This window comes from Xiphophorus hellerii, chromosome 22 (genome assembly GCF_003331165.1).
Source record: "Xiphophorus hellerii strain 12219 chromosome 22, Xiphophorus_hellerii-4.1, whole genome shotgun sequence".
NCBI lineage: Eukaryota > Metazoa > Chordata > Actinopteri > Cyprinodontiformes > Poeciliidae > Xiphophorus > Xiphophorus hellerii.
In genome coordinates, this window is record NC_045693.1 from 24,478,734 (window position 1) to 24,491,503 (window position 12,770).

The 12,770-nt window shown below is 39.2% G+C and overlaps 1 long non-coding RNA gene across 1 annotated transcript; it reads right to left on the reverse strand.

The window, feature by feature from the left end:
- Positions 1-2,813: 2,813 nt before the first annotated feature.
- LOC116712782 (uncharacterized) lies at positions 2,814-6,075 on the reverse strand. The gene is made up of 2 exons (XR_004337670.1): positions 5,943-6,075; positions 2,814-5,619 (listed from the first exon to the last, which is right to left on the reverse strand). It is a non-coding gene; the product is annotated as an uncharacterized LOC116712782 (long non-coding RNA).
- Between the last annotated feature and the right edge of the window lie 6,695 nt (positions 6,076-12,770).

The following is a 12,770-nucleotide window of genomic DNA, read 5'->3' on the forward strand; positions in this document are numbered from 1 at the left end:
GACCCCCAATAAACATTATCTTCCAGAATGTCCCTTAGAATTACACATGCCTTGATCAGCGGTCTCAGATCAGATCACATGTAACACGAGGGTCAACCGTCCCAAACCAGGATCAGACCAGGAAAAGAGTGCAACACAAAGTCTTGGGAAAGACAGTACAATGAAATGTAATTATTTCTGAGATCTGGTCATTTTATAGTTTTTTACAGTTGTGGTAAAATTGTCTGTGATGTCCCACCCTTCGTTTTCAGAGAAATAATCCTGCCTCTCTCATCAGCAGCCTGTGTTATTGTTATTCAGTCTACAGTAGAAACTATTTTCTTCTAAGAGAGTAAGGAGGGTCTCATATCCTAGCTAGATACCTGAAAGGCCGTGATTAGCTGTACCAGTTGTATAACATAAAATAAAAAATATTAAAGAAAACCGTTAGGGAGATAATTCACTGTTCTATACTTACTGTACAAGTGAAGTTTACTTGTAAAGCACATTTCAGCAACAAGGCTTAAATTGTTATGTTGTAGCACATAAAAACATAATACAATAACCAATAATGAAACAAACAGTAAACATTAGATTTAGTCAAATGCCACACTAAATATCAAGTAAATCAAATTGATCAAATATGTCAATCAACATTCCAGTTATGAATCAAAAGCTACTCCAAACACGAGCGGTTTTAGCTCCGATTTAAAGAAACTCGGTGTTTTCAGCAGTTTTCTGGAAGCTTGTTCCAGATTATCGGACCGCAAACATGCTTCTCCATGTTTGATATTTTTATAATCCTTGCTCCTCAAACTTCACCAACATTTGGTGTCAGAAATGGGACAGTTCAGATAGACAATCACCCCAGCACCGCCTTTGAGAGGAGAATCTGTCTCTGCTGTGTGTTGCCTCCAGTCGGTCTGGGGCATCCTTTGCGTTGTAATTGAATTTACTAAGAAAGTGTACAACATCTCCCTGTTTTTCAATGGAGTCTTGAGAAAGCCTTGAGGTCTGGAACATCAGAAGAAACAGACTTCGAAACAACAAAAACGGTCTAGGATATGCAACGAATTACCAGCTTTACAATTGTTCTGCGAAAACCCACCACTCTCTCAGCTTTGCTGGTATTTAAACGCTCCTTGAAGGGAAGAATTTTTCTATCATTATTCAAACAAAAGGGAAATATGGAGAAAAGTGCTTAGAATGTCTTTCTGATTCAGACGGCAATGTTAAGATTTGATCTTCAAATAGTTCTGTGTTGTCTAACTTGCTTTCACACCAATTCTAATTTGCTTTTAAATTCTCTGGAAGGATGTTGCACCTTGACTCACCATTTCCCGGGTTAATGTGACCAATAATCATCCATGCTGCCTTCCAACATTTGAGTCTCGGAGGGGATAAAAGGACTGACAATGTTTGAAAATGGCCTGACAATGTGATTACACGTACTGTAAGACAGTTAGACAGTTGTCACTTCAAAGACGAGGACAAATGGGAACGATCCACGGACATACCCGAAAGACGGTGAGAGGAAATGTTGAGGCTGGCTCTCTGTGGACCAGGCGAGTGGGAACAGCTGACAAAGAAATTGAAACGGTGATGTGACAAACTTTGCATGGAAGTACAACATGGAAGACGTGCAGAACCTGGGAGGAAAGACGGAGCCAGACGTTTGCTCGCTGAAATTAGCAATTAACAAAGTTGGACATTTTCATTCCACTATTGTTTTGTACAAAGGACAGATGACTCAAAAATCTTAGTGAGGCTTATTAAGCTAAATCATTGATTTAAAACAAAATCTTTAGATTTTAGTAACAATATAAAGAAAGTGTTTGCATTTATTTTGTTGGTTGGGATATCAGGTTTTTTGCACAGTTGGTGCGGAGGTATTAATGGATGGTAAAATAATGTTACTCCAGGTAATTGTTAGTAATGTAAAAGCCAGGCATGTTTGGCTTTTATAGCTGGGAAAACAGCTAAATCTAATCATTACAAATCTGTGTTTTAACAACTAATTCTTTGATTAAAAGTAGAGATTCTTTGGTTAGTTGACATCCGTTTTAAGTGAGACACCTCAGACTTTCTCACAATACCAAAAGAAGCAGCAAAAAAAACAAAAAAACAAGTGGAGAATGTCTTAAAACTTACTAAAAACTCTGGTACTTCAAGGAAATATAGAAATATACTGCAAAACCTCCAACATCTTTTTAGTCTCTTGGTTAAACTGTTGCCATCACTCCACTTCCTGCCCCGAAAGCCAACCTTCCTCTGCGCCTGTTCCCCCAGGGAGCTTTTTCTTGGCAAACAGGGCTGTTTATTTTAGTAAAAGCCTCTCGCTTTGCCTGGTTTGTCTAATTAAAATGTTGCGAAAGCATTGGGGAGCAGGCATTTTATTTAACGGCTAATTGTGCTGACACCGAGGGACCGGGATATTTTATGCATACACTTTTTGAGAGATCTCAAGGAAATAACTCTGTTGAGTTTATGCACACACACACACACACACACCCACACACACACACAGGAGATCAGTTTCTTGTTCACCGGTGAGATGAATTTTAAACAGTCAGGAGTATCAAGTTAATCAGTGGGAATTCTGTGGGGGAATATCAAGTTGCCTTTTAACACGGCAGGATGCATGTATGATTAATGCGCGGCTCCCTATTGGACTCAACAGAATAATTGTCTTGTTTACCAACAGGTGTTTTTAATCTAGACACAGGAATTAACAATCCTTGTCTGGAGAGGCGTGCAGGGGTTGCCACGTTCGGGACGTGACGGCTTGTCGTTTGTCACAGAGGCAGCTTGAGAAGCCGAACTGAGTGCGAAAGTACAAGTTGAACAAGATGTTTTTACTGTTGTTTCAAAGTTCTCCGATTACACGCCGATCATTAAAAAGGATTATTCTTTTTTTTTGTCTCGCAAAGGGTCAGCAAATGGTCAAAAATGTATTCTTTTGTGTTTGGGTTTGGGAAGGAAGGCCTATTTCCAAAATTATTTCTATTTGCAGAAATTCCAGAACATCAAAAGAGTGATTTTTGAAAAGTATGATTGAATTTTTTGACTTGAATTTAGAAGTCTACTTACATTAATATTATTATAATCTGGACATTTGCCTGCAGCATCTTCAGTACATGAAAACGCATTGCTTCCTGCTGTGAAATCATGAAAAATCAAAGTAAAAAAAATTGCTACGATTTTGGGAAGAGAAGTTTGGAGCTGCATGAATTAGATTCACCCATCAGTCCAATTTCACAATGCCTGAGCATCCTGCATTCATCTGTACAAACAACGTTATGCTGGATTACAACAAACAACAAATGTACCTAGTGTGTGACACTATAGTCATAACGTTTTACAGGAAATTCTACCAAATATTTAGTATGTAAGCTTCTGTATAAAATATCCCTGCTCTCATTATTCAGAGATGTGGCAAATACAAATCATTTTGATAATAATAACTGGTCTAAAACATGAAAGTTTTCATGAGATCTAAGGTCAGAGAGTGAGGGGACAAATGTATCTTTTTTATATTGTGAATGTAAATATCTGGCTTCAGCTGTATTTGCAAAAACACTTGAACCCTATAAGCATTCAGTGTATTATACAGTAAAGTGCTCATTTGTCAAAACCGCTGATGATTTCCTCTGGCAGATGTGATTCTAGTGGGAAATAAGTGTATCGCATTTACTTCTTTTTACTCCCAGCTCTCTGGATATCTGTCAACATGGGAACTACACAGACGAGTCACCTTACGGTGGCGTCGTCAGGGAGAGTCGCCAATCGTTTCTTCCTCTCTAATGGGGTGCTAAAACACTTGGCCAGTGGTCTTCCTTGGTTTTCAAATGCTGTGCAGTATGATAGTGTGAAGTACTGTGGTATTTCTGAGGAAAGGCGTCGCATGTATTACCTTTTCACACCCCAGCAGGAAGCCGACAGGCTGGCAGAGTCACAGGTATTTTACCATCCAATTGCTGCAGCAGCTCAGTGGCACAATCGAACAAATGTTGGAGTGAGAATGAAAATGGAGGGATACAAATACAGATCATTCTTGGGTTAATTTTATTTCCATTTTTGTTATATTCCATATAGCTAAAAACAGCTAAAATAGCAAATATTAGCTTTAAAGCTACAGCTAAATAGCTACAGCTAAAAATAGCTATTTGACCACCTAAAGTAGCTGGTTACCTAGCTACTTGTTTTAGTTACTTTAGCATACAGCTATTTTAGCTGGTCAAATAACTCTTTATTTTAGCTACTCTAGCAAAGCTGTTTTAGCTGATTAAATATTTTAGCTACTTTAGCAAACAGCTAAAATAAACAGCTATTTTAGCTGGTTAAGTATCTCCTTATTTTACCTGTTTTTAGCTGTAGAAAATGACAAAAAGTAGCTAAAAAACTGTTTCTTTATTTGAGTAAGTCTTATACTACTGTCTGCCTTGAAAAGAAAAACTTCACTTTGTGTCATTCCATTTTGAAAGGCATTAACTTCCTAGATGATGCCTTGACATCCATTATATAATGTTCTTTTCTCATTATACTGTCTGTTTTGTGAAGCTCACCAGTCCAACCAGTAGCAAAACACCCCCCCAAAACATTTGGGAATATGTTCTCAGGTTTGCAAGCTTCCTTCTTGTTCCTCCAAATGTAAAATATCAAAAGAGTAATTTTTTTTAATTTTTTTTTTATCTCTGAATGCTTTGGCAAAGTCTAATCTCTTCCTGTTGATATTCAGCCCATGACATTGTTTTACCAGCAGGCATCTTAAAATCTTTTACTGATTTTCTGGGATTGATTTGCACACCTTGCACAATGATTCGTTCATGTTAAGGACACAAAATACAGCTGGACATTCCCATCAGGTTGATCCGTAGGTACTTATGTTTGTTGATGAATTCCCACTTTGAGGAACATGCAGATGATACACAAGGATAAACCAGATTTGTGGAGGTCCACAGTTCTCTTCCTGGTTTTTAGATTTTTTTTTTCATGATGTCACCACAAGCAAGTGTTGCATTAGAATAAATTCACTGGTGTGCCAATTTACTTAAACATTGGCAACTAACCTACCAGAAGCTTGCAAATGTGACCAATTGGGCTTTTTAAACATTTTTTTCAAGGTACAGTAATGCTTATGTAACCAATTTGTGTAACTTACGAACAGATAAATTGAGAAATTTAGATTTCAAGTGTTGTAGTTACAATGAGTCTTCTTGCTAAGTTCAAAAAGGAGGATAATAAGCACAAACAAACATATTGTCAAGAAAAATGAACAGACTGCTTAATGCAAAATTAAACAGAACATTATTGTAACATTTTCTTTCAACAGAAAGTGTCCACGCTTACTATATCAGGTAGTGTGATTTCTTTTAGTCCAGATTTCTTATTGTTCAGTTCCTTTCTTTAGTTCAGTATTTGAAATTTAAGTCAGTCACTCAAGTCTTTGTCAAAATTCAATGGCCATGTGTTTCTTTGGATCCAAAATCTTATCTTAATCCAGTGCAAAGCAGGCAGCGGATCCAGCAGGTCCCAGGTCTTGGGTTGAAACCTGGAGCTCCAGCACATCCAATCCAGGCCAGCGGTGGTGTGCAGCTGGACAATGTTCCAAGTTGAATGTGGTCCTAAAAACAAACCAACCTGCATATATATATAGAACTTGATTAACTATTAAAGTCCAAAAGTATGCAGGAGTAATAAATCCCATTTGTTACAATAAATAATATTTAACTAATAGCAAGCTTGCAAAAAAAATACATCACTGTATGCAAACCATTATAAGTCTGTACATAACAAAAATGCAATACAGTGAAAATCACTCTAATATTCCAATGTGACACATTTCTCCGATTGGTTTTATGTTTCTTTTATTTTCTTGTCGGTACACACGAGCAGTTAATGCCTGTGACGCCATTTAGCATGAGCTTCATTTCAGGTTGCAAAAAATACATCACAACACTCACCGGAGAAAATCACAGCAGAAAAGGATTTAACTGCAAGGATCAGGTCACTTATCTTCTCTTCTGTCCACCGTCACCGGAATTCACCAGAGTTCATCATATAGCTGCTTTCTTTTCTCTCAGCATGACAGCTGCGGTTCCTTCTTCTACTCCCATTTTTTCTCTACTGTCTAAACCAGAGCGTAAACTCACAAGCCACCTACTGGCTGTTTCTGGTAGAAAAAGAAAACCCAAAATGAAAATGGAAACCGATTTGCTGGTGCATTATATTACAAGACAAAATCCAATAGAAACAAAAATATAAAATACTACCAACAATAATAATACACACATATATGGGGGGGTTACACTAGCATAGGTGAACTTGTGAATTTAAAGAAGATATGACAATTTATAAAATATTCTTTTATAAGTCTAGCATTCAGAAGTAATAAAAAAAACAAACAGAAGAGGTGTAACGTATAAGACAACAAATGTCTTATATGTCATCTGACTGTGTGGGAGGGCTTGGCAGTATGGTCAGTCTGAGGGTCTCATGTCAGCAAAGTATGGGATGTATCTGCATTGTGCTGACAGGAAGTCCCAAATCATTACCAGAGGTTCTCTGACAGTATGACGGTGGAAGGACATGGAGAGTTGGACGTAGCAGGATTAGTCTTCTCAGCTTGCTGCTATGTATACTGTAGACATGCTGGTCAATTGTAAAGATGTAGCTGAGCATGTTATGAACCCATTAGTCATCAGTCCATGGCTTCCAGCTCATCAGTAATCAAAATACAACATTAATGGCTTTATTGTTAATGTTTGTCTATGCATTAGGCACGTTAAGTCCTTTAACCCTCAAAATGTTCTTTAGGTAATAGAAGGCTGACTTTGTAACTGTCCTTATGTGACTCTTACAGTTCAGAGTCCATCACTGGACTGTTGAGAGGAGACTGTTCTTACTGTTAAGGTGTTGGTAGGTGGTGTTGGAGGTCACAATGATGGAGATGGGCTGTGGAATTCAGTCATGGAGAATGAGCGAGGATACCGGGAATGTGTCTGTTGCCATGAAAGATGCCAACCGGAAGTGTTGTAGGGAAAGACTCAGGCAGGCGATAAGCGAGGAGCAAGAAGCTGCAGAGAACCATCTTGGAACAGGTGAGTTTTCAGCGAAGAATCTGTCACTGAGGTTATGACTCAAGGATTCTGGGATTGAGGTGGAAGCCAACATGAGTTTCAACCTAACAGTTGCAGATGACACTAGGAATGAGAGGAATTTAGGTAAACAAGAACACATACAAAGATTTAACTTTCACACTGGACGGAAGGTGAGTTATCTTGAAATATCTCAAGAATATGCACAGAGGACAAAGGCTGATCATCATTATAGGATCATCCAACTGCTCCTTAAATCCCCAGCCTGATGATTGAGTATCATAGTCAGTTGTGCAAACTGCAGGAACCCTTCCAGTAGAGATCCTCATCCCTCCATCATCCAAATCCCGCTTGTCCTTCAAGGGTCGCAAGGAGGATGGTACCTATCTCTAGCGGTTATTGGGCAAGAGGCAATTTAGAGAAATCAATGAACAAAACAGTAAAGGTTTTGGACTATGGAAGAAAGCCGGAGTATCCAAAGAGAACCGACGCACGCATGGGCTCAAACCAGGATCTTGTTGCCGTAAGGCCATAATGCTAACAACTATATTCAAAAAATTGTCCACACATCAAGATCATGACAGAGTGTTTAAAAGAATCTAGCTCATGTCAACAAATAGCAGATGGAGAAGTCATTGACTTCTGTAATGTTTGATGCATATCATCATGATCCTCCCTTGGTGTGGGCAACCAAACCTTTCCAATGTACATTGGTTTTCTCATTTACCGTTTTTTTCCCCAAACTGGAGCAATTAAAACATTTGCAAACTCACAAACCACCAATAACTGTTCTGATGTGCTGCAGCTACCAGTAACATCTTGCTCAACTTGTAACTTGACAAATTACAGGCCTGTGGTGCCTGTTCTGGACATGCTAGCTCCTTGCGAAACAACCCATTAACATACCCACCACTACTCTTTTTTTTTTTTTTTTTACATGGGTAAAAAAAAAAAAAAGACATCCAAACCAGACCATTTGTTCAGGCTGCTGTTGTACTTTTTTTTTTATGTCTGTGAGTATGTTTCTATTTCAGCAAAGCAGAGGTCGGTTTGAACCTGACTTTTTCACCTACATCTTTCCAGGAAAGTTTAACTACCCTTAAATTTATAACCATCGTTTTTTACTTCCAATGAGTCATCCTTGAAAATGCTCTTGAGCCCTTCAAACAACCAGCCAGTAATTAAAATCTGCCTATCAAGCATTCTGCCATAAATCAGATTAAAGGTACATTTCCAGCCTCTTTTCCTCTCCACTGAGATGACACGATGGTGTCCTGTTTAGAGAAAGGTTTAGGCAGGATTAAAGGGTGTTTCTGACCCTCTTATGTAGTGTTTGAGCACTTGATCACAGAGGCGTGCCCAAATCCGCACATCAATAGGATTCCATCAACACGCTCTCTTCCTCGACCGACAAAGGGGCTCGATTGGATGGCCTCTACTCACACCACAAGCGCTCAACACGTATAACACACACATGCAGGGAAAGACACGGGTCGCCGTTAAAGCAGCGGAGTCTCTGTTGTTGCTCGCTTTGCTGGCTGATGTCTAATCTCGTCAACTTCTCGCCCGCTCCTCCGGCGACAGACTCGGAGTCGGGATCTGTGAAGCATTTTGCGCGCGGGGCTTCTTTGTCTGCAGACGAAGATCGGCGCGTTTGTTTGGAAATTCAAGAGGGAGATTAAATCAGGTTGGTTGATCAGCAGTGGGGTTTGTTTACAGCTGCCTTTAGACAGGGATGATAAGCTGTTTATGTCAAATCTGTCAGGAATAATTGCACATGTTTGGGCCCTTCTGGTGTGTGTTAGATGATATCCTCCATGTGATAGGGCTCTGCAGATAAGCAATCAGCAAATGCAAAACATATTCAAAAGTAACTCAACGCAGTACGGCTTCCTAAAATGATACAAGCCACGTCATGGAGTCTTTTTAAAAAGAAATGTTTAAGGTGCAGATGTTAAGCGACGTCCATTAGCGATGTATTGTTACGTATGAGTGTATCGAAGCAGAAATCGATTGTGTGCATTTGACAAAAGAAGGACTTTTCTCTTCTCCCTGCGGGCCTGCAGGCCATCTGAAAGGACTGTACATCATACTGTTCAGTCAGTTCTAATTGGAAGTGACTGCTCTGTGTTTATCAGCAGTGGCTGCATTGTGTGTCCATGTGCAGTGGGGGGGTGTGTGTGGTGGAAGGGGGGGGGGTCACTGGTGTTTCCGTGGAAAGGGAAAGTAGCGCCTCAATCGCAGTGGATTCTCAAGGAAATTGCCGCCGCACACACTCAGAGGGACTGGAGCCGCGGCCTGGCGACAGAGTCCGGCTCCCGAGATCATTCCTACGACTGCAGGGGCCACGGAGGCCAAGCGGTGCGTGAGACGGGATGATGTGTTTTTTAGTTCGCTGAGCATCTGAGAGACAACCAGATCCTGGACGACTGAAAGATGTTGGTTTGGATTTGAGGTTTTTCTTTGAATTATTTCTGAATTTTTTTGTCCTTTTATAGTCATTCTTTTGATAATATTTTTGATTCAAGACGTTGCACATGTTCACTAATATCCCGCAAATGTTTAGTTTTTGATTGATAAAAACAGGTTTGTATGTATTTGTATGCATGTACATTTTGAGCCCAACACAAAGGTCCAGATTTGGAAGCTATATAAATCAGCGAAAGCTGTAGTCGCTGCTCTGGAGAAACCCGCAGACTAAACAGTGATGACCCCCAACTCTGACCTTACATGCACCCCCAGGAGAGTGCTGTCTACAGAGTGAAGATGACTTAAAATCAGCTCTAGTGCTATAAAAATGTGTCCATTTCAGTTCTATTCTGGTTTTACTTTTTTGTTGTTGTTGTTGTCACATTTAAATGTTCCAGATCATCAAAGAGACTTAAATACACCAAAAAATGCAGTTTATTAGACCAAAATCAATCTGGCACTACGTTAAACTAAATTTTTAAAAAACTTTGATTAATTACATCTTTTGAAAAGCTAAGTTCATCTTCATAAGCCAGGCTTAGGTTGAATTAGCACCAGCCCTGTAAAATCAAGAAATCAGTCCAAGAGAAATTGTCTTGTAACATGAAGTTGGTCAAAATATCTCAAGAAGCAACACATCATGCCCTGATTTTCTAAAGAAAAAAGAAAAAAAAAATTTTAACCATATCAGAAACAATGTCATACCTCAGTTGAAGCCAGTGCTCATGATTCAACTACTAGAGACAGACAGGACAAAAATAGCAAATATGGGAACGTTCCAAATTAATGCTGAACCAAAGTGAAGCGAGGGGTCCTCTAACATTTGCCAAAAAAAAAAACCCAACCTTGATGATTCCCGAGAATTTGGGGAAAATATTCTGTGGACTGAAAGTAGAGATTTTAAGCCGTTACATCTGCAGTAAAGCTAACGGTTCATGCCAGAAAACAATATGCCAGTTTGACACTATGAGGCTCACTGGAGATCGCCTGCACTGTAAAAAACCAACAAAATTTGAATTGAGCAGAATTGCACAGGAAGGCAACGTCTTTGGACTGTCAGAATCAGCAGGTTTGTTATAATCCTCCCATCTATCTACCACACGTAAGCAATATTACTATTAACTTCAGGGTAGCTACTGTGCTCCACAAATGTGAAACAAACTTTGAAAAAAAAACTGTAAAACTGTTGTTTCACCTAGAATTGAACCATTAAAAAAGGAACATTGACCAACATATTCGATGCGCGTTGACAATTTTATCGGTGGCTCTTGGCAAAATGCGATGTCTGCTTCTGGTTTCGCAATTTGGTGACTGCATGATGCTTTGTTTTTATGTTATGTTTTTATGTCTCCATGATGTAAACCCCTTTGAACTGCCTTGTTTATGAAATGTGCTACACAAATAAACTTGATTGATGGCTGAAAAGAAAAGAAAAAACGCTTTATCCCTTTAAGGAGCCAAAGAAAATCCGCCCACTGACAAATAAAAGAAGGTAACTCCACTGAAAATAAAATCCCAAAGTGTACTTTTGACCACTAGAGGTAAATTTTATAAATTATTTTTGTGTATTTTTTATTTTTTTTTATGGAATAAAATGAGTCAAAGGGCATCATGTATGTTGAAAATAACAGATGTGGAAGTGAATGGGATTCTGAGTGTTTGTCTCCCTCTGCTTGAAAAGCCATGCATGTACATACAGAGGAAGGTATTCAGCGGTGTGATTGGCCTGTTAAGCCACATCTGTATGAGTGCAGTCTACCATCAGGTCCTCCCATGAAGGTTAGACGTTACCCTAAATATGTACACCGAAGTGACTCCATTTATCACTTATTGATTGCTGTTGTGATGGAGTGGAAGGCGACCAAAGAGGTTTTTTGTATGTTTGGGGGAGTCATTAGCGCGCAGGGCAGCACCAGTGTTGGTTTTAAAGGTGAAGCGAGGCCTTTGGGTGACTTTAATGCTCGGGTACAAACCTAACAGACTGCGAGACGCTGTCTCGGTCGGCTCTGATTGGCTGGAGGCCGTTGATGCAAAGAGGTCAGGGAGTCAGAGCTGATGAATGTTTTGTGATACTCAGGAGGGGTAAGGGCAGCGCGGTATGGTTCGAATTAGTGACAAATTAACCCCCTTACAAGTTGTTTTTACTGTTGCAGACATGGCTTTAAACACTCAAAGACAAACAAAGCTTTTAATCAAAACGTTTATTTTTGTGAATCACGGGTAGCAGCCATCTTAGGTTTCTTCTTCTCTGCGTCCTTGATGCAGAGAAGAAGAAAGGGTTAAACGTTTGACTTCGAGGAGGATTTGTGATGACACTGATCTCTCTGTAAGACGGTTGATACTTTTTTTTTATATCGTAGCTGCTGCACACTTAACTTGGACTTTTTTGTTCTTTCATTTTTTGTGAAGTCCACATAAATTTGACACCAACAAACCTAAAGGATGTAAAATAATGAATACTGAAAAAGTTCAGGTTGCTCAGAGCGTAGAATGAAGATTAGGTTTGCAAACTTAGAAATGGGAGAAATGGCTTCACCAGATAACGTTCAGTGAGAGCAACAGGTCAAATAACGCAGCCTACTGTTTGGGTAACCTTTTCAAAGTCAAAACCAAGCTTTATTATTCTTTATTTACAAGTATGATGAAGCAACTTCCAATTTGTCATTGTGGTTGGGTTACAAATTTGTCCCTATGAGGGTTATTTCTTTCGTTTTACTTTCATTTCATGTTTTACAATGTCAACACATTACATAATTAGTAGAATGCTGATTTTTTTTTTAGCATTTAAAAGCCAAATAATCTACCTGTAACTCATGTATAAAGGTTTTTTATTAGGAAAAACTGAGCTCACATTTTTATAAAAGAGGATTTATGCAAAAATAAAAACAAAATCTCACTTCATTTCAACTGCAACATGAGTCCCGTCTACAGAGACCTTCAGAAGTATTCATAATTTCAAATTTTCCCATATTTTTGACACGTTACAAGCAGAAATGTTCAGTGCCCCGGTCTGGCGTTAGCTCAGAGATTAGCTCCATAAATCCATGTTGCAAAAAGAAAAATGCTGAAAGCACAATCTGTCCTGGTATCCTCATGGTACACATTAAGTATGAAGGAACAAAAACAGATGAGAGGATGAAACGACCTGGAGAAAGCCGAGTTCTGGTCATCCTGTGCTTTAAGCTGCATCACAAACTGATCGCTAAGGCCAAAGTCATTCATAAC